Source organism: Leptinotarsa decemlineata, unplaced genomic scaffold (assembly GCF_025532065.1).
Source record: "Leptinotarsa decemlineata unplaced genomic scaffold, Ldec_3_MD MMD2_tig00026294_RagTag_RagTag, whole genome shotgun sequence".
Taxonomy (NCBI): domain Eukaryota; kingdom Metazoa; phylum Arthropoda; class Insecta; order Coleoptera; family Chrysomelidae; genus Leptinotarsa; species Leptinotarsa decemlineata.
In genome coordinates this window covers 4,947,757-4,961,294 of record NW_027412674.1, presented here as the reverse complement: position 1 = coordinate 4,961,294, position 13,538 = coordinate 4,947,757, and the positions used below count along the sequence as shown (strand labels likewise).

At 33.8% G+C, this 13,538-nt stretch overlaps 1 protein-coding gene across 1 annotated transcript in view; it reads left to right on the top strand.

Annotated features, from left to right (window-relative positions):
• Positions 1-13,538, top strand: part of ed (hemicentin protein echinoid) — a 263,620-nt gene that overhangs the window by 214,023 nt on the left and 36,059 nt on the right. The gene's annotated exons all lie outside the window — the stretch shown is intronic.

Here is a 13,538-nt window from a genome sequence, read left to right as displayed (position 1 = left end):
AAGAAAGTAATATTATTTTATTATGTGAAACGTGGATCAAAAATGATGATACTAATTTTGTGTATGTACATTATTAGTTATTTTCAGTTCAGGATAATATGTTCTTAAATATTTTTATTAAAAAACATTGAGGTACATGCAATGGCAGCTGTTCATCGGAGAGCAGTGGGGGTGAAATTTTAGTGAATATCACTGGGCGAGATGAAAATAGAACTATTGGGGACAAGCAACTTATTGTGCTTACAGGAATTTTTCCAAGTTCCGAATACAAAAACAAGCAGTACGTATATGTTTGAACAATGATAATGAAACTATATGAGATTAGGGTTGACTTATTTCGTAGTAAAAACAGTATAGTGTTAGTAATGGGAATCATATATCCACTGTCTGGTTATAGTGAACAAAATATTTTTCTGCCGATGCTATACAACTTGCCACTTCTCTCATCGCTTTCATACGTTCAAAACCAAAGATATCTCACGCAGTGAGAAACAGTTTCTCACTGTTATCACGATAACCCAAGTCAGTCATGAATTGTTACATGTCAGATTGATATGACACGATCTTCATGTTGACAACGCTACGCCGACGATTCGCGTGCAATATCCAAGTAGCCCATTGTCGGCGTTTCCATAACAACAAAACCGAAGCACTGCATAATTATTGCTTGTCAACTTACCTAACGAAAATTGTTTTATTGTTGACTGTTATACTATAAACAGTTCATATTTATTAAATATTGAATATAATGGAATACGAAGAATTAAGAGTTGGAAAATACACCTCCAGAAATTGTTCAGAAAGCAATAGGTGTTTGCAATAATTTGCTACCAAGCACATCAAGAGAAAAATATGAAATCGCTTACAGTAACTTCATGGACTGGAAAATGAAAGCTAAGGTAAATTCTCCTTTCGAAAGTACCTTGTTAGTTTATTTTAAAGAGTTGTCAAGAAGATTGAAATCATCAACATTATGGTCTCAGTACTCAATGCTGAGTACCTTAATTATTAAAAACTGTGTTGATATATAAAAATAAAACTACGTGCATTTTTAAAACGCAAATCTGAAAAATATGCTCCAAAACAGCCAAAAACATTAACTTCTGAAGAAATCCAACAATTTTAAAAGATTAGCGTCTCTCGCCTTCGGCTCGTGCCAACAAACTTCTGCACTCGTGAGAAATATTTTCTTTTTTCTCACTTGTTGTACAATATACTCTAATTGATACATTGCTTTAGTTCACCGCGATTTTGCTTTTCATCTCGTAGTCGGATGTAGTGTAAAAACTAAGCAATGCTTCAGAATTCTTACAACCATAAGTAAAAATAAACTCTCAATCATCAACTATTCCTTTCGATAAAAAATAAATCTGACCTGTTAATTGGATTCTCCGGTGGTTCAGCCTCTTTTCGAATACCTACATATCTTTAGTAGGATTGGAAATGAAGAAAATATTTTCTGCGAGCAGCACGTATGCGGTCTAAAAAATATATCAAGGCACCAGAGAAAATTATGGAAATGTGCCAAATGAAAATTTTTACCTTGATATAAAGGGCAAGCCCAACATAACGACAAAAATTTTAACGATTAAAGTGTGGTTTTTGCGAGAATATGCATTAGTTAGAAATGAACTTTTTTATTATCATTACAAAATTCTCTCAAAAAAGATTGTGGAACTTGTTTTGCATCAAAATGTCAGATCATGAATATCAGACATGAACGAATTCTGTTAAAAAAATAAGGTGAATTTTTTTCAAAAAATATTCATTTGTTCATCAGTTTCTATTTTATCCCTATCAAAGTAGCTCCCCTCAGATGAAGTACACTTGCGCCAGTGATTTTTCCAATCTTTGAAGCTCTTTCTGAGCTCTCCTCAGTCATCGCAAAACACCGTCTTTTCGTGGGTGTTACCAATGTATGTAACAGAAAAATGTCGCAGGGGACCAAATCTGATTAATACGGTGGTTGATGCATGATTACGGTGTTGTTTTTGGCCAAAAATCACAAACAAGCAATGACGAGTGAGTAAAAGCCAAAAAATGTTTTTCCATAATCCCAGACGTTTTCTCCGTATTGATAATACTCCTTATTGGCCGTACCACTCACCGTATGGCACTCACCACGGTAATCGAGGAAAACAGTAGGCAAAACCTTGACATATGATCAAACTTGTCATGCTTTTTTGGTCTTGGCTCTTCTAGGCTCTTCCATTGAGACGATTGAACTTTGGTTTCGTTGTCTTAACCATGTACTGCCGTTGACGTCTTTCATCAATTCCCGAGAGATTTGCGCTAAACTATTTTTCGACAGTGGTCAATAATTATTATTTTTATTGAAACACAGTTCATTAAAATGACAGCGGCGAAAACAGAATCACTGGAATTGCCGTTTTATGTTTTGGAAACTGAAAAATGGAGCATCTGGAACACATCCACGTACATTGTTGTATTTATTCAAATTCATTTCCGGCATTAAAATTTTATGGATGATGTGAGTATTCCATGAATAGCGAGTACTGAAATACGTTGATGTTTGAAAGTTTATCGTACATCAACGATAAATATATATTCAACCGGGCTTTCCAGCAGTTTCACACAGAAACTAATAAACGAACCGATATCCAATATGGGATAAAATGACTTATAGAATTGTTTTCTTATCTGTTTTTCCCTAGTGGCGTGATGATTTTCAGATTTTCGATAATTCCACCCAAGTTAAATGTTTCATTTCGGTTGTATTCTTTGTTTCTATAAGTTCCAATCATACATTTTTTGGGGTAGTTTGTTACGTGTGTTGGTTTCATGAAGGTTGGATCAGCATGACTACAGGATTTTCTGGCATTTTGTTTCTTGCTTATTATAATTATACACGTCTCTCACTACTATTTGTGATAATGGAATTGGCCGCGGTGGTAGTGCGCCCGACTCACGATCGGAAGGCCGTGGATTCGATTCCCGCCTCGACCAGATATTTCTCTCGAGAGAATTTATCTAGTTGAAGCTGGATTGATTCTGCAACCGTGTTAGGAATCACACGTCAAAAGGTAAGACCTTGTTAGTCCTTAGCTCGCACAAGTTTCTCAACTTCTGAAAGTTGTCGTTCATATGGGGGCGACAGCTGATTCACGGAAAAACAAATTTTAAACAGAGATTTTTCAAACAGATCCGATATCGATTTTTTATTATTATTATTTCATAAAATTATACTCATCTCTATACAAACTGTTGAGATTCCTCATTTTTTTTCAAGAGAAGTTATTCCTGCTCTTACTATCAAATATTCAATCCAAACAAAAAATAAAAAATTGTTCAATGGCGTAATGAAGAATTCCAAAAGTTTTTGCAAATCCAACATTGTACATGTGACAAAAAATATTTTGTTTATTCGGAAATAGAGTACAAAATGTATGCCTACAAAAACTATGTAATATAGCAGAAACAATCTGTTACACAGAGCCGTTAAAATGTTTGTTTCTGACAATATTTTTCCAAATGTACAAGTATATTTCTAGTTTTCCTGAGATTGATTCATAGTAAACCAATTATCTTTCAACTTAGTGACATGTCGTTTTCATCTTCTCTGACATGTGGTACTAACATCACCAGCAACAAGTTATGGCTACAATTTTGTATTTATATACAGGATGTCAATTTGAAAAATTTCCACCCTTAATATCGGTCTTCCAGTAAACAATATGAGAAATTGAAAAAACAGATATTATCAAGGGGGACACTTTTAAGCGATATTTGTAGCGTGGTTCAACCCCCTCGAAGGGGAAGATGTTACCCTTAGAATTTTAAATGGGAAGGGGGATCAAGTGGCACATCATTTTGATTGGCGTTCAATTATACTGAGATGCATGGTTTGACCAGAACTGGTAAGAATATTAGGTGGTACTGTTCCAACCATTTATTAGGGGTAACATTAGCCATTGTCTCCAATTAATTTACATCAAAAAGTAGTCTAATAGTAGAACGAAAAATGGTAGTCAAGTTGTTTTTAGCAAATGCTGAATTTTTAATTCTCATCGCAGAAAGTGTACAAATAGCTCTTCTTTTTTGGTACTTCTGCGCTGTGAAAAGTTTCTGTTTCCAGTCAAAAACTTTGTTCGCAAATTTTAACGATGTGGTAGTATTGTGCATACAGTTGTACCTGTTGGGATGATTAGTGATTACTTTAATAAGTGTATGAATTCTTCAAAACAGAATTGAAATGATTATAATTTATGGAGAAGTTGGAAAGTGCGCATGTCTTTTTAACGAAAGACATCCAAATCGTAATGTAAGTTACCGGTACGTACTTGGTTTGGTGAATAAGTTTTACGAAACTGGTTCAGTAACAAATAAAGAAAGAAATAACCCTGAAGTACTGAATGAAGCAGCTCAAATTAAAGTTTTGCTGCAGAGCCCACGAGCTCCTTATGATCAGTATCAGAACAGACGGGAATGTCACTCGAATTTGTAAGGAAAGCATTGAAAATGCATAAATTTTATCCTATTAAAATGCAAATTCTTTAAGAGCTCCACGAGGATCATTATGAAAGAAGAATAGAGTTTTGTGAAATGATGTCTCATCGAGTCAATACCATCCCCAATCTACTATCAAACATCTGTTTCAGCGATGACTGTTCATTTTTTCTGACTGGCAATGTTAACAGACAAAATTGTTGCTATTGGAGTGAATGCAATCCACATATTTTTCGGGAAGGGCATACATGCCATTATCGGTCCATTATTTCAGGAAGAAAACTTGACTGGCAAGCTGTGCCTTGAAATACTCGAAGAGACTATCGATCGTCTTATAACTTACGAGCTAGAAACCCAAATGGATGCAGAAGGTGATGAACTTTTGCAGGAGGATCTGTCACATTTTCAGCAGGACGGTGCTCCACCTCATTATTTTCTTCCCGTCCTACAGTTGATAAATGAGAGATTCCGGATAGATGAATTGGCAGAAGGGGAGCAGTTGGATGGCCTCTGAGATCACCGGATTTAACACCCTTAGATTTCTTTATTTGGGGGCATTTGATATTGAAGAACTTAAAAGACGAATTACAGCAGTATGCCAGTCAATTCCTAGTTAAGATTTCCGTAATGTTAGAAGCGAGTTCGAAAACGGACTTTATGACTGTTTAGAGCAAACTGGATGACATCTCGAACAGTTTATAAAATAAGCGTATGCTTGAAATGTCTTACTCGCAAATTAAATTTTATTTTGTAAAAGGACAATAACAAAAAAATTCCACGCTTAATAAATTTATTCCTGTCATTCAAGGGTTGGAACGGTGCCACTTTCTCGTCTAACCTTTTTTATTAAAAGAAGTTACACAATAATGTATAATAAGGAAGATACCCTGTATTTATGGATGTTCTTTGATGACAATTATTATGAAATTATTTGAAATATTGAAATACCTGGTGTCATAAGAGTACACTTCCTTTTAGCTGCTTTCTTAAATAATTTTCTAGACACACGCAGCCTTCCAAATTTCATCGAAATCAATCTATCCTCCTATATTTTCGCTCATGGTCTATTTCGATTAACTTATTATGTTGTGGAAACCCACGCCATTTACCAATCTATCACTTCGGGGGTGTTACACCAACTAAATATTATTTTGAGTTGTTTTATCACAAACATTTTTCCCGCTGTCGCTCGAATATACTAAAAATATCTGTAATCATTCTGATTCTGCTGTTGTGTTCGTGCTGTAGATTGTCAATGTCTCTTCGAAAATCTTCATAACGCATTTGAATAAAGATTTTCTTTTTGTGTATTCGAATGAATAGGAATATTATGCATAGTAGCCAAAGAAGGAAATTTTTGACTCAATAGTCCAAGATGGATTCGAAACGTGATAATATATAGAGGGTTGTGAGTAGAAAAAAAAAAGAAATTAAAAAAAATAATAATTTATTCAAATTGTTAGAACGAATAATGTCATCTGATTGAAGAACCTGGACTTGATCGGAAGAGAACATTATTCAATATCTGAATCTTTGGAAACCTAACTTTAGAGAAGTCTTCCAGCTTGTGATTAAAAACTACTCACTTTGGTTTGTTTCCATCAACATCTATTAAGCAGCTATTGCCTCTTTACGAAAGACAACCCTCAGAAGTAGAAACTTGTGCGAGCTGTGGATTAACGAGGTCTTACCTTTTAACTGTGCAATGTCTAGCAAGAAATTCATTTTATCAACAGAGAAAATCTACCAGCCTGCAATTCTTCATGACGCCAAAGCTCCAGTAGAAATATATGAATGTCTAAATTCTATTCCTCCCAAATAACTAAGTTAGTGATTGTGGAACGTGAAATATCTGTCGAATGTAAACGTATCGACTCAATTGAAATCTAATTCTGAGCAGTTTGAGAACTTGCTGATTATTTCAGAAATCTGTTAATAATACCCTATAATTTTTCATGTGTAAACATTCCGTTATGTCGGCCCAACTCTTCGAAAAATTCATTCCCTTGGAAACATTGTTAAAAGATAATGCGAAGAGTGCTATCAGTTTCCATTTGTGTCACATCACATATATATATATATATTTCTTCAGATTGGTATGTATAGAATCGTTCGACAGTAAAGAAGCCTATTTATAGACAGTTTCATATTCTGTTTCGATATAAAGGAAAATGAAAGAAAATATATGACACAGATTAGGGAAGATGACTCCGCTTTATCTTTTTTTTCCCACCAACCTTTTCGTTTCCAGAAAATGAGGACAATTTGAAAGGAGAATGGATAGAAATGAATAGATATTGAATTTTTTATAACAGTGTTCCCAGGAATAACTTTTCGTGCGTACTTGAAATACTAACATGTATTCATGATTATAGGAATGATAATTTGCTTTTCCATCAACCAGCTGCCGCCTCCACACGAATGGCAACTCTCAGAAGTCGAAACTTGATCGAGCCAAACAGTACTGAGGTCTTACATTTTCGCGTGCGATTCCTAGCACGGGTGTGATATAAAGTTAATTAAGATTATAATCACTCATTTTGTAATTGAGTGAACTTCTGGAAAATATTTTTCGACACATTTTTTATGATGTATACTCTTTTTCTGTTTACGAGTACATGTTTTTATTGTTGCTTTTTCTTAGAAACGAACTATTACTTCAGTGATTTAGTATTGGAACATATTTTGGTGGCTTTTTGCCTTTGTCTGAACATCTCCAGAGAAAGATCGTTTTGATTGCTCGAAAGCACAGAAGAATAGCCCTCGAAATGTGACAATTTCTGCCGATCGTTAAAATCGTGTGGCATCCACTTTTCGATCTTTTTGGTGCCCTTCCAATACGTTTTAAACTATCAAAAAATGCATGGGAGCTAGCTCTCAGTTCTTCCGCCAGCCCACGCTCCATTTGTGATGGTCAGTCTCCACCAGGGTCCTCAAATCCTCGTCCTAACTGTAGGTCGACCACTTCGGGACTCATCTTCGAGGCTAAAATCTCCGAAACGAAATTTGGCTAACTAACGTCGAACATAGCGTTCATTAACACTATCATTGCCAAATGCGTGGTTGATTTTTCGGGCTGCTTTGACATCATATAGTGATTTTTGAAACCAAAAAATAACAGTAAGATGAAAAGGAGGGTAGTATGATAAAAATGAAAGGAAAAATAAATTACGCTCGATCTGAGTTCGAGAAGTGGGAGGGGATACATTTTTTAGGGTAAAAATGGTTTATATCGATTTTCAGCAAAACTACAAGTCGTATGGAAAACAGTTAAATGGCAAAATTGTAGGTAATAAAAATATCTACAACTTTCTTATTCATAATTTGTTTACATAACCTCAAAATGTGTGTGAAAAATTCAAATAACCAAGTTTTTGGTTATTTATCTTCATCTCTTTCACAAAAAATCGTTTTATGTCTCAAATACAGTGTACTTTATTTAATGTTCACCTTATTTTAACTTAATATCTAAAAAGCACCCTCATTTTCAATCAAAAATTCTTACGTCAAAATATCAGCTTTTTTCAAAAAGCCTGTGTCCTTTTTGCTTGTTGAAACCTCTACTTTCTGATGGTGTAAATAAATATAAATTACTCTAGTAAATATAATCAGGAAATGCAAAAAATCGAAAAAAACTCTAATTCGATTGTTTTGTCATTATGTACAATTTCATCAAAAAAATGTGATTGCTGCAATTTTATTCACTTAAAAAGTTCATTCATTTAATTCTAATTGAATTCATGTCAAAGAAAATCTCATAAAATATAAATATACATGTAAATCGTACCATTGAATTTAGATACTTCATTCTGATTACGTTATTAATTATAATATTTTCAAAAACGTTAATATTGTTATTTATAAATACCTGATATTTTGAAGCAAGAATTTTCGATTGAAAATTAGGGTGCTTTTTTGGTATCAAGTCAAAATAAGGTGAAAAAATAAATATTTTAAATAAAAGTAAGTTTTCACCAAATTGCGTAGAAAAATTTTTCTGGAAAAAAATAAAAATGTGAATTTTTCACATAAATTTCAAAAGTTGTAGTTCCCTTTATTACCTACAACTTTATTACATCCTACTATTATTTTCTTTCACTTTTTACCATTTTTGAAGGCTTCATCCCTGGTCCAAAACTTTCGGGAATAGCCTAATAATATTTTTTCACGAATGAAATACTGTACCATATCATTCAAAGTTCATATTCATCTCAGAGGTGGTTGAGTCTATCCAATCACGAATGGATCTTGGGAGATCCTCCCAAGCTGAATATAGTAGATTTAGTCTGAGATTTTCCAGTGAAATTAAATACGAATACAAACGTACCAGTATACAATCTTTGAACTCGGCTGAGTTTCAATTAATGCCACGCAGTGATTACTCACTTCCTAAGAATATCCTCAAACAAGCGACTTCCCGTCATGTTCTTCACATTGTTTCTGTGGGAAAGGAGCTGCTGGAAACGCGAAGAAGAAATTATTCTTGTAAAGCTGAGTAATCCGTGGAATATTGCATTATATCCTAACCGGGATTCCTTTGTTTACCAAACGAATTACACGATTGTCGCGAAACAAGAACAGATATAATACGTTTTTGGCGTAAATATTGAATAGCCATTTGCATATAGATTGATATTTTTGCATTTATATTCCGGCCGATGCTCGATTTACTGCAATCAAGTTTTTACTAGTTCAGCCAAATTCATTATGTCATGATAATAGTTATATTTTCTTCTCAACTCCTCTCAATCGGTTCTTCATTGATCAGAAAATTAATCCTATTAGCATTTGATGGGAAAATGTCTTTGACTCTTTGACTTCTTATATTTTTTTGATTAAAATTGTAATGCACGAAAATGATATTTTGTCTTGTAATGTGGTTGATTGATAATGTTGTTTTTGGTGAATACCAGAGGATCGGACGTTCATTATCCAAAACGTGTTAACATATTTGAAATTTATGACTTTATAAAAATATTCGGATAAATTGCAAGAAACTTTGTTTTTAATTTTTTTATTCAACTTATTCCTATATTTCGGTCCCAGCGTTTTTAGTATTTCATTTGTTATCTGGTGTCAAATCTATTTTTCAGACAATGGAAATCCAAACCTCTAACATAATATTTTGAAGTGCCCTCAGTATTCTCAGGTAAATTATTAATCATGTGAAAAAATTGTATGAGGTTATCCTTATGTTAATGTAGTCCTAATACTGATTTTTTGTAACAATCTATTCATTAATGTAACGAAAACTCTGAATAGTGGGAACACTTTTTTATATTAGACACATCTACTGTGAGTTCTACAATCACCACCTATTATAAAACCCCTAAAGCGCTGAACTCAAACTACTGAACGGATTTTCATACGGTTGTCACCAATATACGAAAACGCTGGTTTCAAGATATAAAAAAATCATCACATAGTGTGTTTTTATAGGTCTGAAAAAAATCTGCTATGGAATATGTTTCTCTTTTAAGGATAGCTTACTACGCCTGTTATTATGTTCAGAACAATGATCATATACACACATCGGAAAAGTCTAGGGATATTTTTATAACATACTAAATATCACAAAAATAAATGCATGAGGTCGTTTAATTTCGATTAAATTGGTACACTCGACCACCCTGTAGATTTCTATGGGTTGAACAAAGCCTGCAAAAACGGTAACTAATCTTTTATCAAGTTTTTTACAAATTGTAGATTTTCGGCTAAAATGAATAATCTGAAAGTGTCGAGTTTGTACATTCTATGCAGTTCTTGCTCAGCAATTAAACTGGAAATATTGTGCTTTAACATGGAACGCCATCACTTACCATTGTCCGTCCTTTTGCTGGTGCTGTTGGTGAAAACTTCCACCTAATGCACGATAATGCTCGTACACATGTCGCGCGTCTAGTGACTGACTGGCTCACCAACGAAGGAGTTGATGTATTGCCATGGCCAGCACAATCACCGGACCTGAATCCCATCGAGCATGTGTGGGACATGCTTCAACGAAGAATTACTCCACATATGGGGAACATTCACACAACGTTTCAATTGAGAGAGCTTTTAATCGCTGAATGGGCAAATGTACCTCAACAAGACATTGACAATCTCATTTTGTCGATGCACGATAGATGTATGGCCGTAATAAACCAGCGTGGAGGCCATACTTTGTACTGATTCCAATTTTTTTTGTATTATGATTTTTTTTCATGGTGCCAAAGAAGAGCCATATTTTTGACCATTTAATAAATTTTGTTGTAAGTTACATTCGTTTAATAATCACCCGTCAACTTATTTTCCCTAAAGCGATCTAAAAAAAAATTATTGCCATTTTTAAAAATATCCCTAGACTTTTCCGATGTGTGTACAACGTGGTAAGGTGTAACTATTTTGGCGGATACGACATTGATCTTTATCTAATTGAAAACATTAGTTCAAGCATTTCAGGCACATTTTAATTATATCAAAATCTCACATTTATCAATAAAAATAAAAAAGATGTTGTGCCATTATACGATAGTTATAAGTTCAACAACCTTCTGCCACATTCAGTTTGAAATTACTAAATTATTAACATATTTTGAATAATTGTTCTGAGTTATGGAATAAAATCTTCATTCAAATTTCAGTAATTTCACAGCTTTCGCTAATATATTTTACAGCCAGTGCATTCCGTCTACCATTTAAATTTATATTAAAAATTCAGGTCAATTCACGATGCAGAATTGCATTAAGAGATTAGCTGTACGCGAAACTCTCGTGAAATGAGTTTTTATTAATGTAAAATATCTAGTTTGAGGCAAATTCAGTTCATTTCGAGAAATCAATTTTCTGGAGTGGCGGGGTTGTTTTATTTTTCAAAATATAACCAGCTTCCTTCATTCCATGCACGTATAGGGTCGGTCTAACCCTTCATTGCTGCTGGCATCAAAAGATTCGACTGTGAATATTTTTTTCGATTGCATTTATGCACTTTTTTCCCCGAACAAATTGGATTGGAAAATGATAAACCAAGCGACCGTCATATAAAATCGAACTGACATTTAATTTTATTTCACGGATCTCCACTTTCATCATGAGCCTACGTTAACCTTACCTAGGAAATGCAGAAGTCAGATACTTTCTTGTGGCGAGTTGTTGACTCACGTCTTGAAGCCACTTCAGTCCACGATCTAGTCAAGCCAAATTGATCAACCAACTAAGCATGTTTGCACTGACTAATCAGAAAAGGAGATCCATATTTCTGACTGCATCCAAAACAGTTCTCTAGAGACTCCAACGGGATGCCATCACTTTTGTGTACTAAAATACGATATTCAAGTGTTCTAGATGTTTTACTAATATATTCACATTGCTAGTATAACAAAGAGTAATTGAGCTAATTCAAAATTCAAATTTGATATTCAATGATTGAGAAATATGGACAGGGCCGGATTTAGGGTAGGGCAAGTGGAGCTATTGCCTCGGGGCCTTCACAGGAGAGGGCCCCCCATAATAAAGATAAGAAAATATCCGAATTTTGAGGGGTTACCAAATTTAATGTTTTTTCTCCCAAACATTTTGTTTGCATTTTTACTAAGAATACTTGCACTAACAATAATAGTGTAATCGGTATATCAGAAAGCCCTGATTGCAAATTTTCATTTACTATCAATTTCCGATTTGATTGAGCATTTCAGTGGCAATACTTCTTTTTATGTGTAATTTATAAATTTATACTCATGGGTTGAAGATGAATAAAATAACTAAAAAAAAATCACGGTTAACCCTGTAGTTCATATTTGCAACTTCTCCCTTTTTCGACTGCAACATTTTAAAAATTATTCTAGGAAATCACTTGAGTGTAAGTTTTTAAACGACTGTATCTATTGAACACGTTGATTTTTGCCCGCTCCCCCTATCTTGAAAATTTTTATTTTCCAAGCGGTAAGTTCAACTTTTGAGATATCCCCCACTCTTTCGTTGCCCCAAGGTCTCCAGATTTCCAAATCCGGACTTGAATATGGCGAATACTCGGTCATTCAAGAGTGTAATGGTCTTTTCCCACGAAAAGAAAACTATACTTTTTCTATGACTCGTTACAACTATATTTAAAAGTGGGATTCATTTGTGATGGCTTTCCCGAATCAGAATAATACCGTTGAATTTCATAAACTAAAAAAAAGGTTAAAAAAGATTCCCTGTTTTTGTTATTATTGCAATTATTTTGAATATTGGGTGGAAGGAAACACTTAAAAAATCTTCCGTATATGTGACTTGAACCCACGACTAGTCTACTGTTCGACTAACTACTCCACAAAGCTGGCAATTAGTGTGACATAAAGTTATCTTAATTCAGGCGGGTTTATAAAGAAGTTACATAGAATAAAAAAGTAAAATAAGGAAGTTGAATATACACTTTCAAGGCAGAGCGTTTATAAAATGAATAAGCTAAAGTAAGGAATAAGCAATAAGCTAACTTCTCACTATTTTTTACAGCGTAATTTTTTTTGGGCATGCGTCAAAACTTCGTGTATATAATCCAACTTTGAATCTTGGGTCTCTTTTATCACTGTGGAAACTTTTATCACTGTGAAAACTCTTATCACTGTGGAAACCTCGATTCTTGTTCAGTCGGCAAGCCATCATCAGTTATTTTCTCTCTAAATTCTTGAAAATTTGAATCGAAAAAATGTGACCTGCCAACATGAAAATTACTTCGATATGATTGGTCGACAGTTATTTTTTATATTTTTAAGGGTAACAGGGTCACATTTTCTTAAAAAGCAATTGGTTTCTTGCCAACGTTTCGAATTTAATTATATGCATCTTCAGAATAGAGAATAGAGTTGAACAAACAATATCACAAAAGTCAAAGAAGTGACTTGTGTGTGATAACATAAACATGACAGATAATAACAATAATATATATATATATATATATATATATATATAATTTTGTAATTTTTCATTTTTTTCAATTATTTGGTGAATCTCTCGCACATATACATATGTTTTCAATTCTATTTTGAATTTTGCTATCGGTTGTTGAATTTTTATTTCATCAAGAAGAGTGTTGAAAGCTCTTGGACCCAAAA